The sequence below is a fragment of the Phaenicophaeus curvirostris genome, chromosome 13, assembly GCF_032191515.1.
Source record: "Phaenicophaeus curvirostris isolate KB17595 chromosome 13, BPBGC_Pcur_1.0, whole genome shotgun sequence".
NCBI classification, from domain to species: domain Eukaryota; kingdom Metazoa; phylum Chordata; class Aves; order Cuculiformes; family Cuculidae; genus Phaenicophaeus; species Phaenicophaeus curvirostris.
The window spans coordinates 8,874,424-8,898,992 of NC_091404.1; the positions used below are offsets into that span (position 1 = coordinate 8,874,424).

Sequence of the window (24,569 nt, forward strand, 5' to 3'; positions counted from 1 at the left end):
GCCAGAGCTAATCAAATTATGCTCTTTAACCTCACTTCATACAACAGACAGTGCATTTGTATAACCATCTCTAGCCCTCCTACCTGTTGTAATGTAACATTTTCTTGACTGGGATGTCCAGAGCTATGAGAAATCCCAGTGGGCTACCCCATGAGCAATGGAAAGCTTTTGCACTGATGCTCTGTATGATGATTTGTACAATGATAACACCACACCTCCCTGAACCTCTCATTTCCCTTTGATATGCAAGGATGTCATTGGTCTCCTTCACAACTGTATCTCATCGCTTGCTCACACATATCTCGGGACCAGCCAGTGCATCCACATCTCTGCCTTCTGTCATGGACAGCTGTCGTGCTCCCATTTCACACTGGAAATTCTTGTTACTGGTCTCCACACTTAAAACTCTGCATGACTTTGCACTCAGCACTATTAAATGTCATTTTATTTCTATCACTCCGATCAACAAAGTCATCTAAATTCCTTTCATATGATAATCTGATCCTCCTCCATATTGACAATACCTCCCAACCTTGTGTCATCCCACACAGCTCCTGGGCACACACCCAGACTGTACTCACAGGTCAGAGCGTCTCCATCCAACAGGCACAAGCCTGGTCCCAAGGGAGCAACAGTGCTAATCTCTCTCCATCTTGATGACTTTCTTTGAATACCTATCTCCATTCAGACAACTTTATTTGCATGCAACTGTTGTACCTTTTCCTCAGCCAGCTCCTTTTCCACCTTTCAATTCTTGCATTGAATCATCATCTTAATTTTAAGCAACAATGTCCTGCAGGGCATTATTTGATACTTGCACGTTATCAAATGCTTGCCTTTAGATAAATTACGTTACTGCCTTACCCCACCTGCTATACAAAAAAGATGTTAGATTAGTCTAGCACAAACCATCTTTGATAAAATCTTGTTGTAATTTAGCCTGCTTCCTCATTATTTCCATGTCAAATTATTCTTTACTACAAAATACGTCATGAGACACTGTGTACTGTTGCATTCAAACCAGCAGGCCTATAGTTTTTTGCATCACTACTTTTTTTTTCTTGACTGTACAGGGACTCGGTGTACAGGACGTATTTTCTTCATGATGAGGGTGGTGAGGCACTGGCACAGGTTGCCCAGAGAAGTTGTGGATATCCCTTCCCTGGAGGGGTTCAAGGCCAGGTTGATGGGGCCTTGGGCAGCCTGATCCAGTGGGAGGTGTCCCTGCCCATGGCAGGGGGGTTGGAATTAGATGATCTTTAAGGTCCCTTCCAACCCAAACCATTCTATGATTCTATGCTTCTGAAGAGCCACAGGAGAGCCTTGTGAGCCACGCAAGCCTTGTGCCACCGCTTGCAGTATTCCAGGACAAGGATTATTGGCACTTTTTCATTTGTCTCAGATATTTAAGTTTTTACTTGTGGTTTTTTTTTTTTTAGCTTTGCTATGAATGGCTTTCAGTCTCCTGCAGATTTGTTAGTAATTACGCTCTGTTCCAGATCCTACAGAAGGTTCTGCTTTCATGGAAAGTTGTGCCATTATTTAGAGACATCAGTTCTCCTTTCAGTTTAGGCACCGATAATTTCAGTTCCGTGTAAATTTACCAGGGGCAGGTTTTGGTTGAACCCAAATAAGTTCATTCGAACCAAAATAAGACTGTCCTTATGTGAGGTCACATCAGGCTAATTAAATCACTTTGAAAACAGACTTAAACTAAATTGGTGTAATCTCCCCGTGTAGACAAGGCCAAAGCCAATAACGGAATATGAAGTAGGGCAGAGTCTCTCATTAATTGCACACACCTCTGCGGTTCGACTGAATCTGGTTCTTCCGAGGCTGGGCAGACGCACCACCAGCAATTCAGCTGTGTACAAGGACTCACCATCATCCTAACCTCACATAAAACCAGGGCTGAAGCGGGACTGGAGTAATAATCGAGAGGTTTTTGCAGGGCTCCTGCATGGAGGGACTGTTTGCTCGGCACACAGGCCACAAGGCAAGAAGTCGCTCTGTGCTACGCAGTCCTGGGTCCACCGAAAGTAGCAGAGAAATAAGGAAAAGGAGAAATAGTCTCAACCTGGGTAGCAGAACGGGACAGACGTGGCAGAGCTGCAACTGGGCAAGCTCCCCGACTGCGACTCTGCCAGGGTGCACAGAGACACTATTCCATCACGACAACGCGGGGCACACTGAGGAGAGAGTGGCCTTAGGTGAACAAAGATTCGCCTGAAAGAAGGGTGTCACCCAGGTCGTAACAAATAAATACTGGTTTTATTCCTGCCTGACTTCCTTAAGAGAGATTTGGAACTCAAGTGATACAGAGGTGTATCATTTTAATAATACCAGCTGACTGGTAAAAGGTATTATTAAGAGTGATCCATGCTATTTTGATTTTTATAGGTTTTACTATTTTGGTTAAAGCCATATTATTCCATTAGAATCCGTAACTGTTCCAGTACAAGCCTGGATTCAGTTGTTCGGGTATAGGCACACAGCTTATTCTGCTAGTCTTGAAGGAATGAGCTGTGTTGGCACCAAAACCTTTGTATCATAACATGTGAATCTTAGGAGGTTGTGTAATTTAAGGCAAAACAATGCAACTTCTGTGCACAGGCAAGCCTTAGCCCAAAGTGTAAAGAAAATTTCTTCATACTAGTAATGAGCAGAAGTTGGATTTGACACCAGTATCTCTGAAATGTAATGCTGCTTCCAACAACATGAGACTTTAATTATGAACTACTTATTTGCTAATTTTAATCTTTAACCCTGAGCTATTTTTGCGTACTTAATGTGTGTCTTAAACCAGCGAAACAATTTAATACAGACATAGTCTGAGCAGCTAAAAACAAGGAACCATCACATACCTAACCGCCAAATCTTACTCAAGTTTGTAGTTTATAAAAAAAATTACAAACCAATTTTTCCTCTAGGTCAAATAACTCCAATCCACAGCTCGGAATGAACAGAATAAATGAGCAGTAAGCAACCACTCCTAAAGCCATTTGTATTTTTCCTATTACATCTTCCAGAAAAATTCTACAGATTCAGTAGTAAACATGCTTAGCTCAAGAGATATGAATGTCTCCCTTCTACGCAAACTTCCACTTTTGGCTTAACTCCTGAGTGTCCTCTCCTCATTAGCGTTTGCTGAACTTGGACAGTGGCAGAGCCCCAAGTGCTATCGTTACAGCGCATCAGTGCACAGGGTGCTCTGTTCCTCTGCTCACAGACTGTTTTACTCTGATTAGCACGTTACAGGAAAATTATCTGGTTTTAAACACAGTTTCTAGAAAACCAAAAATCCAAATGGTATTTTCTGACTGGATAACTACGGCGAGGCACTGCAGCCTAAGAAGTTGACAAAAATCACACAAATTCCCAAGCAAAGCAGCACGTGTTATACTTTGTTCAGTACAAGGGCTACACACTGCACACTCCTAGAATTATCTGCTGCTTCATACAACATTAGTAGGACCTGTGAGGGCTGAAAAGCCTACATATCAAGCATATGAAGACCTAGCTGTCTCTTTAAGGCAAGTTCCCATTTCCAGAACTAGGGATTAGAGAGCAGCAATCCAGCAAAATAAGGAGAGAGGAGCACTGCCTAAAAATGAAGCAGCTCCTGACATTTTCCCATCTCTGCACCAGAATGTTTTGTCCCATTAGCTCAATCAGCACCCTGGTTAGACGGCACCCTCGCAGGCAGACAAAACACATTTTAACAGGTCTGATTTCAGGTACATCGCCTCCACAGCTGAAGAGGACAACTTCATACAGGGATTAGTGCCAGTTCTGCCTCCAAAGAGGGATTGCGGAGCTGGACTCCTCCAAAATCCACTTAAGAGGAACCCGCTCTGCTCAGGTGCCTCCTGCCTTTGGGGACTGGGGCATTTTACAAAGGACAAGCGCTCTCTCAAGCGCAGGTGACACCTCACCTATGAATCACGCCGGGCTCAGCTTCGAAACGCGTTTCCAGCCCGAGCTACCCGGAGCAATCAGTTCGCAATTTCTGCCACTAAGGACCGAGGCTCGGAGCTCCCATTCACAAATCCACCGCTGAAACCCCACAGCCTCCACACGAGGGACTTTCAAAGCCTTCATAATTCCCCGCTTATAACGCAGACAAGTCTGTAAAAACAAACGCCACGCTGACCCCGGTGGGAGGAGTAACTTTTTAACCTGTATTTTAGATGCTGTATTTAGGAGCGAGGCTCGGCTGGGAGGTCTTCCCCCACCGTGTTTTCGGACAAACGCATTCCCAGAACGGCAGAACTTCCAAGACAGAAGGAGAAAACTGCAATCGAGCCGTTTGAGCCTCCAGAAAACCAAATTTGCCCCCCAAAAACACAGCTCGGTCCGCGGGGCGTCGGTGCCCGGCGCGGGGATGATGCTCCGGCATCCCCGCCACACGAAACCCACCCGTCCGCGCGGTTTTATTCTGATTTTTTTTATTTTATTTCATTTTTGCCGCGGTTTTGCGGGGAAATAGGACGAATTAAGCCGCCGCTCTAAATTTTCTCTCGGGTAAACTTCCCAGGGACCGTCCTGGGAGGCGCGGGGCGAGGCGAAGCGGAGGGTGGGTGGGTGGGTGGAGGGGGCGAAGAGCTCGACGCGGGGACCCCCGGTACTCACCGTGCCGTGTCCCGGCGCCGCTCCCAGGGCCATGCCCGTGTCCCACGGGGGGTCACCGGCCTCCCGGAGGTCCCGCCGCCCGGCGGGGAGGCGGCATGAGCCTTGTGGGACCTTGTGAAACTCGCCTCCCTCGCGGTTGTGTAACGCGGGCGGGAGCCCGTCCTCCCCGGCTCTGCACAGGCGCGCTCCTCCTCCTCCTCCTCCTCCCCTCGGCACCGGAGAGAGAGGGAGGGAGGGAAGGACGCGGCACCGGGGAAGGGGGGAAGGCGCTGCTGCCCCCCTTGCTCTGCTCTCCTCGCCTTCTCCATGCCCGGGACGCTCGGACGGGATCAGCCACCGCGCGAGGCACCGATGGAGCGCTCGCTGCCTCCTGCCCAGTGCGACTTTCTCGCTCTGCTGGACCCCCAGCACCCAGCGTTACCCGATGGAACAAATTTTTCATGGAAAGGGTCGTCGGGCACTGGAACAGGCGGCCCAGGGTGGTGGTTGAGGCACCTTCCCTGGAGGTGTTTAAAAAACAGATGGATGAGGTGCTGAGGGTCGTGGTTTAGGGATTGGTGGGAATGGTTGGACTCGATCATAGACTAGAATCATAGAATCACTGGGATGGAGAGGACCCACTGCACCATCGAGTCCAACCATTCCTGTCAATCACTAAACGGGATGATCCAGTGGGTCCTTTCCAACCTAGTGAGTCTATGGAAATCCCTGTTTTCTCCCAGCAGTGTGCGTGACCCCATCCCCAGTGCCCCGAAGCAGAAGCAAAAAGGGGGGACGTCGGACAAAAGGCTTCGCTGTGAGGTTTTCAATATAAACTTGATGCCGCTCAGGAAAGGGAAGTGATGTTACAGCAATAACCCTGAGGAACATCGGCTATTATTGATGAAGACAAGAGAAAGGGCAGCTCTGCAGGCAGTTAATATCTATTCTTTTCTTTCTTGTCAAAGGCAAAACAAATAGGGTGGTTGTGCTGACTGCCACAAGTGGCAAATCTCATTTTCTCACCGAGAGTGAGGTTTTGAGGGACACAGCATCATTGCGTGAAACACAGCAACCCCTCCCTCGTTCATGGGAGGAAAATCCTTCTTGCCCATTTCCAGGCAAGGTGCAAACAGGCACTGAACGTGGCATTTCTCTCCTTTTTAAATTACCATAAGTTGTATCTTTGCAGCCTCCAGGACAGCCCTGTCACCCAAGCGACAGTCACCAAGAGGATGGCATTGCCCACGTACGTGGGCACGCAGATACACATTGGGGAATTAGATCAGGAATAAAGAGAATACTGCACTCTGCAGCTGAGGCACTTGAGATGAAGCGCCGGCGGACGGATGCTGTGGGCAGCGCAGGCAGGATGTGGCCCCAGAGGGGCTGGGCTGGAGCAGATTTCCTCTGGAGGCATCAAGCGCCACAGGCATTGCCCCAGGTAACGCCGGCAGCCAGCCGGGTGCGCTGGCACTGCCTGGCCAAGTCTGCACCTGGGACACTGCCACAGCCGTCCCGCAGCCCAGCAGGCACAGCAAACAGCATCAACGCTCTCTTTAGTCAAGCAAAACACTCAGAAATACCACTTTACATGTTAACTGCTTTTGACCAGAAATCATGTTTTATTTGACATGTTTCAGCCAACTCCCCTGCAGCCCCTGGCAGGTAGAGACAGCAGGCTGGGTGAACTCAGGGGCCACTATTCCTACAGCAATGCTGAAAGAGTTTTCATGTCAATTACTCTAATTATCTCATTTAGAATACACTCTCTGCTAAAATCCTTCCAGAACTTAAAAAAAAGAATGGGGAAACAGATATTTCTGGCATGACAAAATTCACACGTTGCTCAGCAAGCTGTGGTGTTGGACAGCCTTGGCTGTACACCGCAAAGGTTGGCGTAGCCCCAGATTTGTTTATATTATTAGTTTTTAATAATGCTGTGTTGCAAAGACATGCCAGCAGCAACATAACCAAGAGAAACCTGGTTTTGGCGAGAAAATAAGAACAGCAAATAAAAAAAGTATATATGTGTGTGTGTATAAAATAGTCTGTCCCTGCTGCATTCACCCAGTGCACTGGACAACCCTGCAGCCTGGCAAGTGCTGTGGAGGGGTGACATAATTAAACAACGAAATAGAGGGGTAGCTTGGGTTGTATTTTGCAAGATCACACTACCAATCACAATCTTTCATCCAGAGCAAAGGGTTGTCCAAACTAGCTTTTAAATTGCATACTGCAAAAATTCATAGCCAGGAAATGTTTGCATTGTACAGTGTCGAGAGCCAGCGCCGGTACAGGATCAGGCACCTCAGCTCAGCCTCACTCTGAAGGGTGCCCAGAAATTCAACACGATGCTCTTGCTTTTCACACACTAGTAACCACAAGGCCTGGGACAATGCAAACCAAAAGGAAGGAGGAGAATGGAGGCAACAAAGTGGAAAAAAATGCCCTTGCCTTGATCTGAAGAGGCTGGTTCTGTGTAGGTTTCCCTGGGACTCTGTGATGTGGCAGCGAGCGGAGACCTGAAGCTGTGGAGCCCACCCAACGGCCACCACGGGAGCGTGTGGGTGAGGCCGGGGGGAACCTGGTTCTCAGCGCTGCCCAAGGCAGGGACACGGAGCTAATCGTGTCAGTGCTATTGCACAACCCTGTTGCCTTGACACTGTGTCATGTAAAGATTTTGAACTGCTTCTTTATTAGTCATCCTCTATTCATGTTAATTATGCCTGATAAACAGGGCCATTTCACCTTTGTGTTCTACTGTACGCACTTATCTTGCACATTTATATCACCCAAGAGACTTTCAGTCTCTGGCTGTAAGGGTGGTAGGTGCAGAGGAACGCGTAGGCATTGCTGTCACAGCCTGCTGGTGTTCTGGCGTGTTTGCTTGCTCCCTTTTCAGATTTCTGCTCTCCCAGTGTGGAGATCTCCACAGGTCCTTGATCCTGGCACTGAAAATGTTCGGGGAGAGGCTTAACTTAGTGCGTGGGAACCAGTAAGAAGAGATGGACTGATTGAAACATGCACTTAATTTTTTTTTCAGGATCAAGTGCTATAGGTGCATGCATAACACCACAGGACTCGCTTTGATCTTCTCCAAGGACAGAGTTTTCTGTGGACTAAATTCTTGCCTATGAATTATGGTGTTGGTTATTTAATAAAATCAAAATTGGGAGATGAATAAATAATTATTGGATTTAAGGTAAATAATATGGTAAAAGTTTCTGGAGTATTTTGGTCACATTTACTACAACCAAAAAAAAATACTGCCTGAGAGTGTTCTCCAGCACCCTGGAGCACTGCAGACTTTACTGCTGCACTGTGGGGACTATTTGCTTAAAGCTCACCTTTCTGCTTCAAGCAGCACCCTACCCTACCCTACAGGAGCCCTTCTCCCTCTAGAGATGCATCTGTTCTCTGCGCTGATATAGTTTCACCCTTTAAAAAGGCTCAAAATTAAAACTGAGTTTTGCATTACAATCATGTGAGAAGATGGGTAAATCCCATTCTCATTTAGTTCAGAAAAAGGAACGGAAACTCCATTAAAGGCAGAGAAAGAAACCACGTTTACTCCTGTGTGAACAGGATTTCCCCTTTAGCATAAAATCTTACATCCTTGTGGCTGGAAGGAGGTATTTGCTGCCCTACCCAGCATCTTGAAGCTCCACTTTGACTCTTTATGCAACTGCTTAAAAGGATTAGGAATATAAATGAGTTAATCACCATTTAGGACAAAATTCCATCTAAGCTTTTGAGAACCAACCATAATATTTTAAATTCCATCACCCAGCACTTTATTTTGCAGAAAATAGTTTAAGGTAGTTCTTGTAGAGCCAAGATTGGTGCTCAAGTTATGTGTGTATCTAATTTCTTTGTACTGGAGCAATAGCGCAGCCAGATTAATCTATTTGTTTTAAAAGCTGAGAGGTGCCCAAGTCACAGGTCTGGCCAGAAAAAAGGAGTAAAAGAATACTTCTAATTGGCTGATCATACTTTCAACAATAATTATTATTTTTATAAAGGAAGTGTATTCTGTTGTAACTGCAGTAAAATATTCTCTGATAAATATACTTGTGATCTGTTATTCTGCCTAAATCAAAGAAGTGTGGGGAAAAAAACTTGCACAAACAAGAACGTGGCTACTTAGCTCTGCCTGTATCCTTCCATGAGAGCATACACTGACTCTACGGCTCCTCAACCACATTTTAGCTTGGTCCCGCGGGATAATATACCTATGAATTAATTTGCTTTCATATCTTCTGGAGCCTGGGCTGAAGACAAATTCAGGCTGCTGCATTTAAATATGGGTTAAGTGGGCATAGGTAATAATCACCTCTGATTAGCGTAATCAGCAACTGAGGAGCCTCATGGGCAGAGATAAAGAATAGAAACTTAAATAAAAATTACGTTAAAGGCCCACATCCTCGCCGAATTCAGCAGTCACACAATAAATGGGTAGAGGGAGCACGAGGCAATGGCAACGGCTGCAGTATTACCCATGGGTGAAGCACAGGGGAAGAGCAGACAGTTCATATGAGGTAACATCTTAGGGCTTCTCTCTGGTACTTGCCTGTTTTTGATTACTTGATCCCATATATAGAAGCTGGGAATTCTGCACGTCAACTATTCCTCCTCCCTGGCCTTTACCCAGAGCAAATGCAATGTTAACATTGTCATCTGATGGAGTTCTCATCTTCATGGGTGAAAGCAGCGATGTCTGACTCCAAGACAAGAGGTAATGTGCTCCTAGCCAAACATGGCAGAAAGAAATCTGTCCCCGTGACCTGATGTGTGTAGCTAAGGCAACAACCTAGGGTGTGACCAGATCCCCGAGTTGCACACATGGGTGACAAAGGACATGTGTGCTGCGACAGGGTCAGTTGGAGCTGCCTCCATCCACACCTCTCCACCTCTTTCCCAGCTACTGACGTTCACCTCTTTTGCTCTGCACGGGATGGTCTGCAGCCAGAGGGCTCCCAACTACATCCTAATCTCCTTTGGAAACTGGGTAACTGGGATGGAGAGTGGTATTAGGATGGCTGTGACCTACAGGCACAAAGTACTGCAGTTCCCGCGGTCCTGCTCACCCCTCGCGTAGCCTTGTTGCTGGAGGGATTTCCCTCTGCCAAATGGCATGCTGGGAGAAGCTATGGTCTGATTTGACTTCGTAAGGAAAGTAAAATTTTCCTCTCCAAGACGAAGTGACCAGTGCAGCCCTTTCCCAGCTCTGCAGATTATACGAAAGAACATTAAAATCAAGACTTCAAGAGCATGGAAGGATCCAGTAGAAAGCAGTCAGGGTGTTTGCCTTTAGAAAACCACAGGGTTGATGGTTCTTCTACCACACCCTGATTGGCAAAGACTGAAAAAACCCCAATACATATATAAACATGTGTGCATCTGACACCATGCAAACTCACCACAAAAGGCGGCAAGTTCTTAACCACCAAGGGAAGACGAGGCATCATTTAATAGTCAGACAGATTATACAAGTCAGTGGTGACTTCTTAAGCACAAGCTGTGCTGGTAGTTCTTTAGAAGAATTGAGCAGCCTGATTGTCTCAAGGGACCACTGTCAACACAACCTAGATGCTAAAAAGGACAGGAGCACGGTGCACAAGCCCCTGGGCACAGCCCTCCAAACACCTCCTTAACCATCTTTTAGGATACACAGGAAAGAAACCAATGTGTGTCCTTCATCCTAGGTGCACCAAAGTCAACAGGGTTCCCAGGTAGCTTCCACTGTTTTCTTTCTGCTTTCTTTAAAAACACAGAAACCTCCTAAATAAATTCATGAATGCATAAAACAAGTGGCTTGACATTCAACAGAGATTCTACCCTGCAAGCAGGACGGACTGAAAGCATCCCACGTTGCTGATGCTGTGCCACTGTGCTCATACCTAACCAAAAGCAAATTAAAACACAAGTCTGTGAGACTTTGTCACTCTGCGTTACTACTAAATTATACCCAAATTTATAAAAAAATATACAGAACTGTGTGGGATGTCACTGCAGTCTCTGCTCACAGAAATGCACACATATTTTTCTGGGCACAGAGAAGGAGCTGAACACTGTTAATGAATTGACTATTATGCTAGAAATGTGTGTTATGTGACAGTTTCACTCTGCAAGCAGTGCTGCACAAAGTCAGTCCTAGTAACCCGAAACAAACCCCTGACAAACCTGGTGAAATCCATTTCTATTATGCACCTATAAGTGACTGATTACATTTTTGTGTTTCTAAGGAAAATGAACATGCAAGACAGGTGGAATTTCCTCATCTAAACAGGAACGGCTGATCAAATTTGATCAGGGCTTGTGAATGAGAGGCTGGGACTAGGGAGAGGAGCTTTCTAACGCATGTGCTTGTCATGAAACTCAGGGCATATTTTGCAGAAGGAAGACCTATGGGAAATGGATTGGATTTTTTTTCTTTGAACAGCTTATCTCTTTTCTTGGCCTCAATATGGTGGTGACTGTGTGGGCAGTTAAGTAGTGCCACCCTTCTCCTGACCCCGAGACCCTCTATTGCACCCCTGATTGTCTTAGAAGCAGATCCTGCTGTTCCTCTCCACATCAAGAAACCCTTGCTGTCTTTTTACTCCAGGGGAGGATTCATACCCTATGGAGAGCCAAGCACCCCCTTCACAGCACATTTGCAAGCAGGTACATGAGCCCAAGGGGATTTTTTTTGGTTTAGTTGTGGGTTTGGGTCATGTGTCCCTCTCCCTCCCTCCCTTCCTCCCCCAAATAATAAACTCTAGTTGTTTTGCTCTAACCAATTTCTGTCAAATTGTAGTGTTTCTCATGGATTCCACACACTTTTGTACCAAATTTTGCATTCAGCAGAGTACACAAACATCATCGTTCCACAGAGCAGAGCCTGTGGCTTCTCAGAGCACCACAAACCACTGTTCAGGAAAATGCTGGCTTACAACAAATTTCTTTTGATTAAAGTAGAAGACTGTCCTGCTTTGAATCATCACTGCTGTTATACTGACATCTTCTGTTCCCCCAGTTCTCATCCTCCCCTTGTCCATTTAATACATCTGCCTGCCCTCAACACTGGTGATGGTGCTAGTTTACCAAGTCACGTCAACTGGAGAGAGAGACATCAAAAATAATAACGCAAAAATCACATTGTTTCCTGCAGAGCTTCAGTCCTTTCACTTGCAGAACTTTGGTTGACCTGCATTAGACAGGACTGGCACAAAGTGCTACAAAAGCAGCACTCGCTGCGGGTTTGCTGCCCTGTCATCATCTCCTTCAGTTAATTCAGACACCATGCAGCAGTACGTACATGGCGCAGATAGTGTCACTGGCATAGCAACCAGTGGGTGAATCATAATGAAACTATGAAGAGGAAATATGTCACAAATCAAAGGAAAAGCTTGCTTTTCAGTGGAGTGTTTCATCTACAGAACAGTGCTCAACCTAAGGATGCTGATGAGAGAATTAACTTGTGCTCCGGTCACTTAATACAGCCTTTTATGCAGTTATTTACTGGTTCTGTTGCTATGGGAAATATGAATAATTGCCATGACAACTGCAGCAGAGTGTGGCACACGATCCACTTCACACAGAGAATCTTCTTAAGGAACCACTCCCATTCATACATCCTCCAAAATTCTGTGTCCTTGAGAGCAATTCAGTGTGGGGTTTCCAAGCACAGTGATTAATTCTTCTGCATTTTACAGTGGGATATTGCGTGGTGTCTAGTATTATTTATTACTTGGTTCTTACATAGCCCTTTCAGTATTACATCTGACAGTACTTTCCAAAGGTAATCCTTACAAAAAAATTACTCTACTTATTTTACAGATGAGGAGTTCAGGCAAAACATCTCACATAAGGCCTCACAGCAGAGCAGTATCACGACTGTTTGTTTAGCCTGGAGAAGAGGAGGCTGAGGGGAGACCTCATTGCTCTCTACAACTCCCTGAAAGGAGGTTGTGGAGAGGAGGGAGCTGGGCTCTTCTCCCAAGTGACAGGGGACAGGACAAGAGGGAATGGCCTCAAGCTCCGCCAGGGGAGGTTCAGGCTGGACATGAGGAAAAAATTCTTCACGGAAAGGGTCACTGGGCATTGGAACAGGCTGCCCAGGGAAGTGGTTGATTCACCTTCCCTGGAGGTGTTTAAGGCACGGGTGGACGAGGTGCTGAGGGACATGGTTTAGCGTTTGATAGGAATGGTTGGACTCGATGATCCGGTGGGTCTCTTCCAACCTGGTTATTCTATGATTCTATGATTCTATGACTGACGCTTGCACCCCTCTCACTTGGGCCAGTTCATTTGCCTAGCAGGAGCGCAGCTCTCATTGCAACAGGGTGGGATAAACCCACGAGCTCTGCATCCAGAATCTGCACAATTGAGATGGAGCTGCGGCTGGGGAAAACTTCAGTCAGCTCAGTGCATCCCTACCTCTGATTAAACCAGAGCAATGCAGCACAGTGCTCTTGCTTGAACCCTGGGTTGTGGTGGACCCAGGTGACTGCTGGCAGCTGTAAGCAGGCTCAGGGATGGAGGGCACTCCGTGCCAGCCAGCAAGCTGCACGAAAAGGATTACACCCCCTGTAACATGTTGTTCCAGAAGATGCTTCTGCAAACATCTTCCCCCAATTGTACAGAAGGGTTATGTGTCCTGCCAGAAAGCCAAGTTATGCACACTGAAATAAGGCAGGCGCTGTCCTTGTATTCTTCACCCGGGTCAACCTGCATCTCCAAACCCTCTGCAAGTCAGCACTTTGCTTTGTCAGGTGGGCTTCCTCACACAGAATCACCCACTGCTCACTAGGGCAGCGCCCGCTGCTCCCTGACAGGCTTGGGCTGTGAGCACAGCACTAACCAACACCACAACGTTAGATGGCTGGGTTACACTTACTTAACGAGATGAACTCATTGAAGCTCTGCCCTGCTCTGTGTCCTGGCTATTAGTGGAGCATTGAGTTTTCTAAGTTATTATTGCCTTATAATGATTCCTGGAGGGGAAAAAATTCCCAATAAATTGTGATCAAGAGCTACAAGTAGCCTGGAACACGAAGAATGTACTCACAGTAAATACATGGCTGGGAAAACCATTACCAACCCAGACGATAATCATTCTGGCTATTTACCTCTTAAGCTTGCCAGACATGTTCAAAAGTGCATAATAACTGACATATCTCCTTTATCATAAGGTTTAGCCTAGAGGGAAATACTCTCTTTTAGTTACCGACATTAACCACGTTGCTTTTGGCAGTGGATCTATTTCCCTACTTTAAAAAACAGCATTGACAACTTTTTTCCACTGTTTAATTTGTGCAGTCACAGTAATTAAATATGAATCCTCAAATATTGCTTGACATATTGCAGATTTATCATCAGTGAAACAGTCTCTTGCACATTTCCATAATTGCTGCTGTTCAGAACAAAATGGTTATGCACTGAAAGACTGACAATTTTCTCCTTTTGGTTAAGGTCTCACTTGTTTGCCCTCTTGGCAGTGCTGCACAGCCATTTCATTTCATAATTAAATTATTTTCCCTTCACTTACAGAGGCCATAATTTACTTTCCAAATTTTTCTTTTTTTTTTTCATTTTACATATTTTCTGAAGATGTGTAATCCAATACACACTGCAAGGAGCCAACATATGCTTTAACCACATCTTATGAAACATTGTTCATGTGCTGCCCCAGCTGAGTAACAGTCAAATATAAATCACATAAATGTTTCATTTGAATATAGTGGCCTTGATGAGCAAGGAAGAGTTTCGCCTGATTGGTGGCTTTAACCCTTCCTGCCTCTGTGGGTGGTAAATTTTGCAAAGTTGTTTTTTTTTTTTAATTTTTTTTAATTTTGCAAAGTTTAAATTTTGAACAGTGACTTCAGGCCTTAGTTCAGGTTGAAGGGTTGGGTTTTTTCAGTCTCCACGCTAAGAAGTTTTACATCATGACTGCCCATCTCTGTGTGTTTACTTGGAAAGGACAAAGTCTCCTATTCCTTGGACAGATTGGTTAAAGGAGAAAGATGAAAGAAGAAGTAATTTGGGGGGCTTATAAACCCTAGCAGGAGCAACCTGTTTGATTTCCATGCCTCAGAAAATGCTGAGGTGAAGTGCTCTCCATCCCAACTCTCCCAGCAGGCACCTGATGAGCTGTTACCTGTCCGTCAATCATGCTGTTACACAAGCCGTCGTAATAATCTCTGCTTAACTGTTCACACATTTGTGTCTGCTCAGAAACTCTTCTGGACAGCTTCCCTTCAGTAAATAAATACATAGCTTGTTGTGAACGAAGTCTTATCAGATTGAACAAGCCTCTTGGGAAAGTTCAAGGTAGGAGAATTAGTACCAAAACCAGCAGACAGGCTGAAATACTTAAAGTGATAATAAGTCCCGAAGAATTTTTTCACTGAAAGTCAGGATTTTATTCTAGGGGTCAGGTTACCTCCAGTCCCTATTAAACATGAGAAAAGAACAGGCTGTTCCTTTTGTGCGTGCCTTTTGTAAATCCTCAGAATGCATAATTGTCTGTGTCTCACCACCTCACTATTTCTGGGTGCTCTCAGCTGAGTCCCAGCACAGATGCTGAAGGCAATCCTCAACACATCTGCTGGATGGTGTTGAGAGCCCATGTGCCTCCAGGAAGAGAAGTAGGACCAAAGGGGTTGAGAGGTTAAAAAAATGACCACTGCACTGCAAGGCAGCAAGGATTTTTGCCCAGCCATGATTAAGGATAAGCTTTCAGCCGTCTGCCTGTGCACACCCAGGTGTAACTGCTGCTGGTAACTGGGCTGGAGCAAGAGACCTCCTGATTCAACCAGACCTGCAACTCCTGCCCTCCTGCTGGGATGACACTACACACGGTCTCATGTGGCTCCTGCCTGTCTCATCACACATCTCAGGGTCTCATCACAGCTCCTGAGAGGGGGGAGAGCATCTCTTAACTTTGCAGAAGTCAGATCAGTGCTCTTCTTTAATCTTCCTCACAGATTAATGACTGTAACACTACAGATTTGGGATTTTTCTTTAATCTTCAGACTTTGCTACACAAGGTTAGAGTCACAGCTGTGGTGGGCATGGGCAATCCTCAACTTTTTAACAGGTTTCCACTAAAAGAAGGACCTACAGCATGGAGGGCTGAACTGATTGACTTAGTAATTTCCTGCTTGTCACAGGCAAAAACCTACTGTCCGTGTGGACCTCAGGCATTTTTGCTTGCACTGACAAAAACAAACTAGGGTCAGAGAGCAATGATGATCTCCGAGAAAGGTGTCATCCTCCTTGCTTCATGAGGGCAATGGAGATCTTCCAGTGCATGGCCAACACTCAGCTGTGTGTTTCTATTTCAGGTCTCAGCTGCTGGAGCCGGCTGGAGCAGTTGATCGGCTTACCTCCTCTCTTGCCAGGATCAGGGCTTGAATGAGGGCAAGCTGGCTGTGACCCAACCTAGATCAGTCTAAGGTTGTGTTGACAGGCTGGGAAAGACAGGAAGCTAGGGGAACTTCTGTTCTCTCTAACGACAGTTTGCTTTTTATTATTCAGATTTTCAGACCTCAGGACCTTAGTGGACTGGCTTCTGCCCCATCAGTTATAAGAATAAACAAGGATGGTCTATTTTCCTGGTTTTGGGTTGCTTTTCTAGATCATAAGGTGGAGCCCACTCTTTTGAAAATGTGTCTTTCCTACACCAAGTCATCTTGAGAGTGGACTTCAAATGTCCAGGCCACCCTCATAACCGTGTCTGCAGCAGTGGTGATGCAAGCTTTCCTCTGACAACATTGAGACAGTGCTTTGAATGTACGACTTCCCCTGTTCACAAATACTGCAGCATCGAGAGATTGCACAACAAAAGAAAAGAAGAGGCAAAAGCATTTGCATCCTGTATACTGTGTGCTGGAAATGTGGATATCCACAGGACAGACTCTGTCCTGAGGCTGACTGACAGAGACGAGGCATGGGAGATAGCACTTATTTGTTATCCTTGGAAGAATAATTTTCTCCTTTATGAAGCCTTTCCACTGCTTAAATCTACAAAGGGATTTACTGGCTCTGTATTGTGACATTTCTTCATTCAGAGGATTGTAAACAAATGAGTATTTTGATTATCTAACAGACAAGAGCCCAGATGAAACACTAGAAACACATACTGAATTTCTGACAAAGCGAAACTGTTGGAGTTGGGGTCACTGCCTCCTCATGGTGCCTAATTTGAGCTTGGCCTCTAATACCAAAGAAAGTTGCTGTGGAGAGCTTTTTGGAATAGTATGCACTGTCACTCTGTAAGGGTGAGACATTATATATGTCTGACACTTGTAAAAATTAAGCTGAACAACCAAGTGGTGTGTTTTGATTACAAAACCGGTATCGCTTATGTTTCCAGGAGGGAGTGGAAATGCATCCCGCTCTTCACAAAATCTGGCAGGGACAGAACTTACATTTTCTGAAAAAGCCTCTTAGAATGATAATTGAAGGAACCTTTGCTCCTGTGTCCTCTTAAAACACGTAATGGGCAAAATTCTAAAGGGAACTAAGCCTCTGTGAATATCAATTCTCTTCTCTAAGGAGCACAGGGGTGATAACTGTGTGCTGTGAAGGAGCACGCTCTTTTAGGCTCCCTTGCATATTGCAGCACTAGATTTAAATTTTGGGAGCTGCAGGGCTTGGGTTGTATTTTTAGAATAGTTTGGAAGGTATAACTGAGATTTCTCCATTTTGTGTGCCATTTACAAATGGGGGAAATTAGAGCCATATCTTTTGACTGAACAAAAAGACAACAGAAATCTTCAGGCAGAATTCTCTTCTCAGATCTACCCACGCCGCATACTGTGATGGCAAAGGCAGGCATATTCTGTGCCTCTTGCAGAGAGAATTCAGCATAAAAACAGATGCCCAAAGCACATATCTTAGAAGAATATATTTAGCCTAGAAGTGTTTTAGATTGAGAAGCGATCGTGCAAAATACAGTTTTCTTGCCGGCACCATTTTAGTAAATAAGGAGGAAAATTTTATCTTCCTTACTATTATAGAAAATCTGGTTGAAGTGGGGAAGAAAAACTAGTGTTGGGTATGCATTGGTAAGAAGTACCACAACATTTTAGTTTACTCAGGCTCTTAGATCTTCATTTTGGATTAGATGGTCAATAGATGGAGCAGAGCTTTCAGTTTTCGGTCCTTTTGGGGAAAAGGAACAGGTAAAATGCAGAAGTTTGAAACTTGTTCAGTCAGTTTATCAGGTGGAAATCAGCCAATTTGCAGTGAAATATGATACATACAACTTCAGAGGGCTGATTGTTTCATTCGAGGGAACTATGCAAGCGTGTGAAACACTGCATGCAATAGAGAGCGCTGCGGAGATTTCAGAAGACACATGCTAAGAAGAGTTGGGAGAAACCTCTGAGGCTCATGCCTGTAGATACACTGGTTGCAGCACGTTGCCTTCAATGCTGCCAGGACACTGGTGCATGCCAGCCAATATCTCACATCATTTCCCATGTACCTCACTACTACCACCTGTTGTTACCCCCATGCCAAATGGAACTTTGTTCTCGCATTTTATCCTTAAAGAACGTACATCTAGATGTTGCTACAGCACCACGAGTTTGCCAAGTATGTTGTTCATTGCTAATGCAGGAATATATCTCTGGTTCTGTCAAAATTAATCAATATCCTTCAGTATGGGACACAATCAGCCTAGATGAAGCCTAACATATGTGGTCTTGAGCAGCCTGTCATCATCCTTCACTAAAAGGATGAGTTGAGACCTACATGCATCAGGTGAACAGTGACAAAGTACACAGGTTACTAGAGAGGAGTAAATATCATCTGTTAAAAAAAGAGTATGCATTTTTTGGTTATTTGATCCACTCCATTCCAGAATAAAACTAACAGACCAAATCTTGAAATCAGTACATAGAAAATAGCTCCACAATGTAACTAGATCACTAAACAGAGCACTTGGATTGAAAAAGTATTCAGAATTCAACACACCATTAAAATGTACAGTATAATAGCTATTTAGCTATTATGAAGATGCCCTTATTAACATTGATAGAGTTAGTATTTCTAAGAGTCAACATTGTCCTCAATAAAATTCTTCTTCTGAATTTCACTGGAAATAAGAACTCCTGTCCCTACCCTACAACTGTTAGAAATTACATGATCTCTTTTCTCACGGATGCAGAACAGAGAAGAAGCTTTTAGCGTGAATTGTTGTAAAATCTAGCAGGCCCATGACACTTTTCAAGCATGTTGTTGTTATTACTGTTGTTGTGGTTGTTATTATCACCATCAACACCATTGTTATTACTATTATTAAATTGTTACTATTGCTATCATATGCCAGTTGCAGATGGATAAATAACAGGTTAAGTTTAGTTAAAATGAAAATAGTCTCACTATATTTAGGCTTCCATTATTAACACACTTAGTAAATTGAGCTAAATGACTGCTTTTTGTTCAAACAGCTCAAACACAGCTATGCATTGACTGCAAAGTCTATTTATTTTATTAGTTGCTTTTGAGGTGGAAATGCAGTAACTTCAATGTTATTCAATCTCAAGTTCAACCCAGTATCCTCAATTCATACCTGCAGCCCTTTGATGTAAGTGCAGTCCTAAATCTCTACTTCACAGAAGCACAAAGCTGGAAAGATAATAGCACTGCTGCTGCCCTATGTGCTTCAAGCTCTTTCCATTTTATACGACTCAGCAACACACACAGGCTTTTCTTCTGTTGATAATAACTCCAGATGTGGCACGGCCATACCTATAACTAACACACTCAACAATAACATTCACAAAACGTATCGGTCAGGAAGGCAATCAAGTACACAGCACTAGCCTACATCACCTCTGGATTTCAGTGTCTATGGAACACAGTTATTTACATGCAATAAAGGCTCAAATATAAAGGAAAATGCAGCCTCCACTACCACAGTTATTATAGTGAACAAGAGAAAGCTGCCTTTGCATTCTCAACTTGGAAGAGTGTAGCCTCTGAATAAGAACATTTGAGCTGCTGAGGTAGTTTGAATTTTGATCTGCACTTGTTTGGGTCAGCCTTGCAGAAACTGAGTGGGCCTTTCTTTGCTCTTCACTTCCCTCATGTGCTTCCACACCCATTTGATAATGCTTCTAGTTTTCTCATCAAATGCATTTTCATCACCAACAAGTTGCAGTTTTAGGCAAAAAATCAGGAATAAAAATTGTAGTGCTTCCCCGTAGCAATAACTTGTGTGTGTGACCCTACACAGGGTCTTGGCTCCCTTCCCTGGTCCATAACAGCTCAAATACGCAATGGAGCAGGCAGCGCTATCGCAAACCAGAACTGTGGGCACAGGCAGAGAATAAACATCACCGGACATGTAAAAACTCATCTGGATCTAGGAAACATCCCTTCCTCTGGTAACAGAGGAATAGGGTGATGTTCAGTCTGATAAAATGGGATGGTCTGGCCGTTTCTCTAAATATACTACTGTGTCCAAATGAGCTGAGAACTATATCTTCATCGGTCATTACATGTGTTGCTCAAAACCTGCTCCCTTCAGTCACTGGGTACCACCCTGGGGAATATTCCAGCAGAGGCACCTCAGGAACTTCTGCTTAATTTTCCTTCTCCAAAGGTAGGAGCCCACCTGGTCTGCAAGACTGGGTCACTTTCACGCCAAGATAATGAGAGACACATTTTCTTTCCCTTTGCCAGGTCTCTGGAGATCTCCATCTCCACATGCCTGATGAGCCAAGCCTGCTCCTTGGCCGCAGTGGTGAAAATGATTACACTGAGTGGGGAAATCTTGCTGCCCTGAGCTGCCTTGCTCAGGCACTGACTCTGCCCTAGGCAGGTGTCCCTGACCAGAGGTGGCACTTCCCCTGCTCCATCCCCTGAGCTGGTTCCCCAACCCAGCACGCCGTGGCTGACATCTAAAGCTGTCACAGACCGTGGCACAGCATCTGCTGTATGCAGAATGGCAGGGAAGCAACTGGTTTGCTTCATGTTGGACAGGTACCTGGTTTTGCAGGCACTTAAGGCAGAGTGCACTCTGCAGCCGCTCTGCTCTCTCTGGCCTGCCCGCTGCTCGAGGCTGTAGCCAGAGGAAAGTTTTCATTCAGTGACTGAGTGTGGGCGCAGTGGGGTTTGCACTGCTTCTTTATCTGTGCCAAAACACAGTAGAAGAATTTGTGTTTGGACAGATCCATATCTGCACCAAAGACATCACAGTGAAACATCAGGGTGGGGTACTCTGGACAAATCACCACGTGAGCCGTGAGACATAAGTGACTGCCAGCTTTGCATATTACAATATATAACTTGCTGACAGGCAGAGCTTCCCTTCCAGGACCTCTTCAACTCTATGATAAACTCCTCCTCCCTGAGGATCCTGCAAACATTGACTTCCCTGGGTAGGAAAGTGGGTGTCCAAAAGGTAATGATGATGCATATGATTAAAGCAATTTATGGATTGCTTACCATACCGTGAAGGACACAAGTAACCACAGGATGTTCATAAACACTGCTGTAATAGCGAAGAACACAAGTCAGAGAAATTGTTTCCCTGCAGTATTACTGCGAAGAGCTTTCTGTCTATACGATGGCTCTGTAGAGTCAGTTTTGAATGGGGAACAGACGCTGGCAGGATGACAGCCTACACTTCTCTCCTTAATCTTCTTGGCACATTTAGTTGTCCAGAATTTAATTAAAATTAATACTAGATTGATTCATGGCTGCAGTCAGGAAGGATGAGAAAGTTGCGAGAAACACATGCAAAATAAAGACAACCTCTAAACACATGAGATATCCTCTCATTTTTGCAGTCTAAAATTTCTTTTGAAGCCTCCAAATATCTCCACCTTGTCTGGGTTGGAATTTGGAGATAGTGTGGCGTCATAAATGCACTGGGAAATAATAGTTAGTAATGGGCAGACCTGAATCGATGAGTCCGGTCGGCTCCTTTGAGATGTGAGTTAGCCAGCAGAGCCAGAAGTTGTGCAATCCCCTGGGAGAGCAGTGAACATGCCCTGCTGCAACACCACCCAAGCCCAGCAAAATGAGAGGTGGCTATTTTTGTGCCAGATGTGTCTATTCTGAATCAAATTAAAAAACTCCCTCTCAGCATTCCAGGGGCATGCGTGAGTAATGACTCTGCATGACAGCTTCTGTGCAGCTCAGGGAGCAGGTGGGACGAGCCTGGGGACCACATCGCAAGTGGCCTTGCACTATGACCGGTGCAAATCAAACCCAAATGACAACACTGCCCTCCCTGTTCCACACCTGTAGCCGATAATACCACAAACGGATGGCACCAGCATAAAGCATTACTGTTCTCTTCTCACCCCTTCTCACTGTGCTATTTATTAATATCAAAGCGTATACAAATTCCCTGTTCAAGATGCATGAGACTGATGGGGGTCCAGGTATACCAGCCTATTCACACAAAAAACTTGCTAGTTCTACCGAGCAGCAGAGGTTATGGTCTGTGTAATTCATTTCACTACGCCACCCTGCAACTCTACCATGACATGGATTTCAAATGGAAAGTGAGTAATGTTTAAAAAGGCCACCTTGACATGGGAACCTGGGTTCCTCTCACTCTCTGTAAATCACAAGGGACTACATTCACCAGAGGGCAGGAGCATACATGCTTCTGAGGAGAGAAAATAGCCTTGTTTGGGAAATGTCACATATCAATCCTGCTTTTCCAAGAATGTTGAGGTACAAACAGAGAAACTACTATGTAAAAGGGAAATCATGACTGTGTTAAAGAACTGTCTAGCCAATAGGATCTCTACAAACAGTTATTCAGATATTCCCTGTTCACACCTGTCACCAACTAATTGCAACATGACTATAAGATCACCAGGACCTTATTGACATGTGAGGAAGTGATTATGAACACAGAGCTTCCTAAGAAGCAAGGTCTGTCCCACTTTTCACAATGATGTTGGAGAACAGAAATCTCCGTGGAGCTCTAATGGGCTACAGGGGCGAGCTGTCAATAACTGCTCTTTAATTAAGCTCTTTGAGAAAGTCAGGTTCCCACTGGGCTTGTTGTGAGAGCAGGAAAGCTCTCGATTTATAGCAATTCAATGCCCAAGCTTCCTAATACTGATGTAGGACACCAAATCACCAAGACCTCTTCTGTATAATTAAAGGCAGGATGCATTGAGGACTGGCTTATCGCAGCTCTGAATGGGAATGCAGTTGGATGTATTCTTGGGGCTAGTTCCTGTAGTTTATATGGTTTACACTATGTAACAGGTTGCATTGGTGATAGTAAAAGCTGATTTAATTAGGGGGAAGAAGGAGTGATGGGGAGACTATGCAGGATCTTCCAAGTTCTGATCATGCCACAAACTTGTTGCAAAGTTTTGAGAAACTTAAAGTTTCTCTTTCCTTCTCTTAAATGAGGTGGAAAAAATAATATAGTACCTTGGCGTGCAGGAGTTGATTAGTTATGGCTTGATTTTCAGAAATGCTAAAAAAATTTCAACTCATTCTTGGCACTTGGCACTATCTTTGAAAAATCAGGCCAAAGTGTGTTACACTTCCTCACGGCATTTATAAAAGCTAATATTGCTCCTATAGCCTAAATCTATCTTGGCTGTCTCATCAGGGCTCTGGACTTTAATGCAGCACATATGATGTCTGGATTAACTCCTGCCTGAACTGGTGCTCAAGCACACAGAATGTTAGACCAGTAATGACCTGCTGATCAGTGTGGCACGTGACTATGGGTCACACTGGCTTTACTTGGAGGTACCTGAGGTGGTGCTGCCAGTGTCCATAGCTGGGAGCACCTTTGAGCCAGCCACTGGCACCTCAGAAAAATGTCTCTCTTTTCAAGTTGCTTGGAACTGCCCTGCACGTGAGGACCTGTTCAGATCCTTGATGAAACAGAGTGATCTGCACAAATGGAACTGATTTGAGAATTCTCCTAACTTCATCTTCTAGCCACTGACTCTCACTATGCCTTTATCTGCTAAACAGGAGAACTGTCTGCTGATAAGCACTCCTTCTTGGGAATATTATCTCCTGCTAGGCTGCAGTCAAGTCAGCCATAAACCTTTTAATTGTTAAGCCAACCTGGTGGAAATCTTGGAGCCCTTCATCAACACACACATTTTCCAGTCCCTCTGTCACCACTGGTACCTGGTACTCAGCAGCTTTTCTTCGTCCTTCTTGAATAAAAGGAAGCCTTGTGACAGCACTGTTTTGAGCACTGAATAACAGAAGTACTATAACTTAATATCCCTGATTACATTCCTTCTAACCACAGCTGCATCGTGGCTATTTAACCGTGGCTCTTGAAGTTTTGTTCAGAGTCATTGCTTTCAATCCCCTGAGCCTACTTTCCCATATTTGTCCTCTGAAGCATGACTGTGTATCAGTCCATACTGAAATGAAAGCTATGTGCTTGCCATGGCCTGCTATTTGTTTTGTATTACCTTACAGGGCTAAATTAAAATAAGGAAGAAAATAATTGCACAATTTGAATCATCTTTACTCTTTTCCACCGGGAAAAACCATGTCAATATTTGAAAACAAATACCATAAAGAACATAAGTTTTCTGCTTTGCTACAAGAATACCACAGGAAAGAAAGTGCCAACAATAAAAATATCTAGATACAATTACAACTCTAGAGGTTACAGCTGTGCTGTGGCCAGCAGGAGGTTTTTTGTAGGTGAAGTTAATTCCTCTGTGAAGGCCAATCTGAGGCCTTTGTCCCCAAAATTCTTGAAAAATAGGTTGTCCACAGCAGGTAGGTTAGTCTTTTACTCAGGATTGATTTTCAGTCTGTGTGTATATGAGGTGAACAGGATTTGGTTCAATGACAGAGTCTGAAGGGAAATTTTTTTTCAGGCTGTGTGATGACAACACCCAACCCATCAAGAAGGCAGGCATTAAAAAAAAATAAAATATAGAAACCAAAAGTATAAAGGAGGAATAAAGATATCCTTCAGGATAAGGCAATGGAAC

At 44.6% G+C, this 24,569-nt stretch overlaps 1 protein-coding gene across 3 annotated transcripts in view; it reads right to left on the reverse strand.

Moving 5' to 3' along the window:
* PASD1 (PAS domain containing repressor 1) overlaps window positions 1-24,569 on the reverse strand; it is a 103,245-nt gene that overhangs the window by 47,588 nt on the left and 31,088 nt on the right. Inside the window, exon 1 of one of the 3 annotated variants that reach the window (XM_069867562.1) lies at window positions 4,633-4,669. The exons of the other annotated variants lie outside the window; for them this stretch is intronic. The gene's annotated coding sequence lies outside the window, so the exon portion shown is untranslated. Of the gene's footprint in view, window positions 1-4,632; window positions 4,670-24,569 lie in introns of those variants that run through there. 3 annotated transcript variants of the gene reach the window in all.